Below are 5,826 nucleotides of genomic sequence, written 5' to 3' on the forward strand. Positions count from 1 at the left end.
GTTTAAGTCTTTATTTAGTAAAAATGCCAAAACTTCTTTTGTTCCACCTTCCTAGCTGTGAGAATTTGCTGCTTCTTTTTGTCTTACGTGATAGCAATTGAATATCTTTGGTTTTGGACAGCAAATTTAAAGATGTCACCCTGGGCTTTAGGAAAGTGTGATGAGCATTATCCAGTATTTTCTGTTAATTTATAAACCAAATGATTAATCTATTAATTGAATAAATGATCGGCAGATCAATCTATTGGTATAATGCTCATTACTTGCAGCCCTTAAGTAATTTATCAAATTAAAAAAAGTATTGTAATTGTATCCGGCTCCAGCTTCTCAATGTGAAGATTTGTTGCTTTTCCGTCATTGTAAATTGAATATCTCCGAGGTTTAGACTTTTAAATTGGACAAAAAGGGAAAAAAGAAGATTTAAAAATGTCACCTTGGGCTCTGGGAACTTGTGATTTTATTTTTACCGTTTCCTGATGTTTTATAGATTAAATGATTATTCGATTAAATGAAAGATCTATCCATAATGAAAATAATCATTAGTCACAGCCCTTTGTGAATGTTTCTCCTCTTTTCTCTTCTTAAGTTTATATTAAAGCATCTGCTATGTTGTTTGATTATAAATAAAGCCCTCTAAGTGGAAAAGAGAATATTCAGTGTCTCGACTCTCTGTCTATAAGGGTTTTTCTAATCGTCAATTCTCACAGCAAAGGTCTTTATGGCAACATAAGGGGTTAGCCTAGATTTTCAGTCCAGTCTCATTTAAGGCTAATTCCTGTGTGGGTCTGGGTGTTTGATCCCATTGCCCATCTGAAGTAATTAAAGGGTTATTAGTAAACAGATATTCACGCTCGCTCACTCTTGCCAACTGTTTCATACCATCTGCTGCCGGCGCACGTGCTTTGACATTGGAAATATGCTGCTGAACCGACACGGGTGTTTCAACACATAGGGAATGAACCAAGCTTTCATCAAGTCTAAACACAGTCAAACAGTGTCATCTCGTGTGTGTGTGTGTGTGTGTGTGTGTGTGTGTGTGTGTGTGTGTGTGTGTGTGTGTGTGTGTGTGTGTGTGTGTGCGTCAGAGAATAAAATAGAAGGAAGAGCAGGAAATTATAGGCCAGCTTGTGCTATTTTAAGCCTGCTTGTTAATTTCAATCCCTTTTAACTGGATCTACTTTTGATACCAGCCGACCACTATTCTTATAATTCATTTCAACAGCCCTCTTCTTCTTCTTCTTCTCTCCCCGTCTCTATCTCTCTCCTCTGGCTCCAGCTCTGTCCTCCTGTCTGTTTCTATCCTTTTTTTATTTTCAGTAATATAGAAGGGATTAACCCTGGTGGCCCCTGGGTGGTTACTGTTTCATTTTATTCTTATTAAAATCTTAAGAACCTGCTTTATTATTCCTGTTTGATACTACCTCAATAATCCTCTGTCTGCCCGTGTGTGTGTCTGTTTGTGTGAGTGGGTGCATGTGGCATGCAGCCACAGACCAATAGGTGAGCTGTATGATGGATTTGGGCTATGATGGTTTGGGCTTGCAGGAAGACCAAGACACATTACACAAATTTTAATCACGTATGTGCAACAAACTGTATAGATGCACAAACACAATATTCTGCTGGGTCTGAAATCCAGGAGTTTATCTTTTTGCACATTTAAGACCTTAATATATTGAGAAAAGCATCAGAAAATGACACGATGTACATTTCAACTTATTGTCTCGTGTTTTTCTGTAATATGTTCTGACAGACATTTTTTTTTCCCCCCGTCCGTGTTGAGATGGCTATTACTGCTGATGGGTCTCTAGTGTTTGCTGTGATCTTTCTTACAGCGAGCGGCATTGATTTTGTGAAACCTCTGATAAATCTCAGACAGGAACTAGACAGGAGTGTTGTCACAGCAAAGCTTCCCTGGATCTCGCAGTGATTTCTCCTGCAGTTTCACTGACCCGGGGAGGTTTATTTAGAGAAGCAGTGCAGAGTGGCACTGTTAGGTGCTGTCTGTTAGTGTTTTATTACATCTACTGCTTAATATTTTAAATTCAGCCTCCATTGAACATTAGCTTAAGGATGGGAGGAGGTGTTGATCAATGCGTTTTAAAATTTTCATTCATTTCTTGTATTGAATGGTTTTTTTTTTTGGTTTTTTTTTCTTTGTAATTTTAAGGTCCATATGCATGAGTCAAGAAAACGATCGCAGCAGTAGCTCTTGCTCTGTTTTCAGTGCCACATATGAGCAGGCAAATTAAGAAAAAGAAGAGAATAAGTAGCTAATGTGACGTTAACCTATCATTTAGTATGCTTTTGGAGAGCATCTGTCCAAGTCCAGCTGTAAGCTTTTCAACCGGGAGACCAATCATCTCTTCATTAAAAGTGTGATACTGTTCAAGTGTCTCTGCAGGCAGCCGGGAGCACAGAGGTTTACACTATAGACTTAGTGAAAGGTCAACATTATTTGATTTTCTCAAAGGTTACTATTTATACCTATTTATTGACTGCCATTTTCCTCATAACATACTTGAGCGGGAACGGCATATATATTCATTTTCTGTCTTTGTCCTCCCATTTGAGTGTCTGCAAAAGTGTGTGCATTCTAATTTCACATTTAGGATGCATTAAATTCAGATGAGAGGATTGTTGGGGACAACGCTGATCATGCTGTGCGAGATGAATCAGAAATTGAACCAAAGTGTTTCATTAAGAGCTGTTGGCTGCCTGCTAAGACAACACTGGGGTGTAATCCCCCCTTTCAATCCCTCCCTTTACTTTTTCTTTTTTTTTACTCTTTCTGTTCTTTTTCATCACTCTCTCTTTTACTCACATCCTCTACAGGTGCATATTTTGTCTCTTCAGTCCCTCTCCTCCCAAAAAACATGTAACTCTTCCTCTTTCTTGCTCACTTTTTCCTTTCCGCTTTTTCCTTTCTTCCTCGAAGGCCTGTGAGAGCACCCCCTCCTTGCAAACAGAGACATAACCAAATCCTCCCCCCTCCTGCCCGTGCACCGGGGTCACACCGTCAAAATGACTCTTTTTATTACAGTTCATAAACAGCGGCTCCCCCGGCGGCCCCGGGAAATTTCACATAAACTTTGATCAAACAGACGTTAGCCTCGCTGGTCCTCAACCACCTCTCTCCACGCGTGAAAATAGCTCCGCTCAATCACAGGCAGAGAAAACACGCCGAAAACAGTGCAAATAGCAAGGCAGTCACTGATATATCAAGTCATTATTGACCAGAACACCAGGGGAATAGATTTCATATAAAAACAATAAGTTACTCTTTGCCTTTTTTTTTTTTTTTTTTTTTTGCCTCCTCTGCCCTCTCCTCTTTTAGCCCAGGCAGAAATGTAAGGCGATGCACTGGCAGTAAACTTTGTGGCTTAAAATTAATAGCTTCGAGGGGAGCTCAGGTGAGCAATCCAAAATGATGAAAGTATCCGAAATAAAAACGGAGCAGTTGATTTAACGGTGTGTGTGTGTGTAGACGCTGGGAGCTGTACAATAGTTCTTCAAGCTTTCTCTGGCTTTATCATCCTCTCTATCTTGTTTAGTAGAGATGTCAGACCAGTTTTTCTCAGCGTCGAGGGCTCGCAGTGCTCCCTTGTTGGTAAACTTTGGTTGAAGCTCGCTCTAATGGAGATGAGCAGCAGGAAATCAAGACACTGTTTTGTTGTTTAGTCAGGCTTTCAGGGTAGAGTTGCCACAGATATTCGTGATTGTAGCTCAAAAGCTGAAATATAGGGCAAAGGTCAGTTCCTTTTCTCCTCTCTCAGGTAATGGTTAGATAGCCTTTATGAGCGGTTTTCATTTTAAAATATTTGAAATGTCACCAGATGAAAACCTCACTTTCCCACCACAGGGCTTGTGTTAAAAGTGTCACTTTTTGTTCTATTTTTATGCAATTTTTTTAAAGCCCCTTCTCTCTAAAATACCTAATTTTGGAAATTAAGCTTCAGTGGGAGAGACTCTCCCTCCTCCGCTGCACATCCAGCCTGTCCTTCTACAGTCAGTGATGTGTGTGTGTGTGTGTGTGTGTGCGTGCGTGCGTGCGTGTGTGTCAGTTTTCATGTAGGAGCCTCAGCGGAGCATGATGCAGCTGAACTATAGTTACTCCTCTGTATTGTTTGTGTGTGGATCTGCCTCCTCACCACACTGTACGGGCTCAGCCTGGGTCCTCATATCAGCCGGTCTATCTCCCCCCCCCGCTGACTCCTCACCTTTCCCTACGCTGCATCTTACGACTCAACCTCCCCTTTCTTTAATACTCCGTTAGCTGCACCAATTACTCCATCTCTCCGAGCCATCTCCCCGCTCCTTTACATCCCCCCCTGCCTCCCTTGCTTCTAATCCTCTCCCAGGCCTAATTGAAGGGGACAGCAGCTCTGCGGGGTTGCACGCTGACGTGGCGTTAAAATGGAGAGCCTGGGTACCGATCAACACGTCTCTCCATCCTGATCACCTTTCTGTCTATCTATCCATCTATGTATATATAGAGATACAGATATATAGATATAGATATCACACATACATACACACCCAGCCGCTGTTATTTTCTGAGCTTCTTTTCCATTTCTCCCTCGTCTCCTCGCTCTCCTCCCGGGGGTCAGAATGCAACCCGGAGCCAGAATCAGTGTACAAATTGTCAGAGAGAAGCCCAGAAGAAGAAACTGAGGCTCAGTGCCTCTAGTTCATTATGACTTAGTGTGTGAGTTAGGCAGCAGTATGTGTTGACATTGTCATTGTTATCACGCTAACATCTGTGTATGGCCTGTCAGAGGTGTGTGTGGGTTTCTCTGGGAGTGTGTGCAACTGTGCTCAAAGTGAGGAGGACATATTTGTGTGCCTGCATGCATATACATACTACAGATGCATGTATCCCCTGCATTTTTTTTTTTTCCCCGGTTTTTATGTGTCCATGTGGAAGGCTGATGGTTCCAGGTTTGGATGGTGGTATCTTGGCACCCGTGGGTCTGCTGAGACCTGCCTCTGCACAGGATCAAGGGGTGCAGGGGCTGCTGCCGCGCCCAGCCAGCCTGACTGCATGCCAGCTGCAATCCCTAATGCCTCCGCCACATCCTGCCCTTTTCCTCCCAGCTCTTCGTCTTGGAAGCTTTTGCTTTTTTCCTGGAAGCTATTTTATTCCTGCTCCCTCCTCAGGATATGCGACATACACTAATGCCATTAGATGATGCTGTTTGACTGGTGGGCACATGATTAGACATTATTTCATCCCAACCTTTACATCTGCTAAAACTGTGTGTTGATTGGAAATTACAATGGAAGTAATTGCATAATGTATAAAAAAAAAAAACCAACAAGCAAGATGGAGCTGCAGATTATAAATCATGCTACAGTGCTGTGTAGAAAATCGTTTGATGTGCTGGATTTTTATAGGGAGCCTGTTTATCTTTGTACTTGTGTCAATGTTTACAAATATGTTAGAAATATTTTGTATGGCTCATGGTGTTTGTCCTTTACTGTGTGTAAGAGGATGTTGATATTCTTAGGAAAAAGTGTTATGAGAGCAGTCAGGAAAAGTTGATTCCCATAAACAGGCTAACTTGAGACATCTGTTGTGAGAAGCACTTGAATCACTATTTACTGTTTTGCAAATTTCCACTGCACATCACAACCTGTGTTTTTCCTTTTTTTTTTTTATTATTCTCTGGCAAGTGGGAGAATTTGTTGTGTTTTCTCGGGGTGTTATTATGGTTGAGTTTGGGGACTGTCAAAGGGACGCGGCGCAGCACAGTTAAACTGGGACTCTCAGTACCCATCAGGCCCCTGTGAGTCTTTGTGAAGACGACACCACAGAAGGTGCCT

Source organism: Xiphias gladius, chromosome 20 (assembly GCF_016859285.1).
Source record: "Xiphias gladius isolate SHS-SW01 ecotype Sanya breed wild chromosome 20, ASM1685928v1, whole genome shotgun sequence".
NCBI lineage: Eukaryota > Metazoa > Chordata > Actinopteri > Istiophoriformes > Xiphiidae > Xiphias > Xiphias gladius.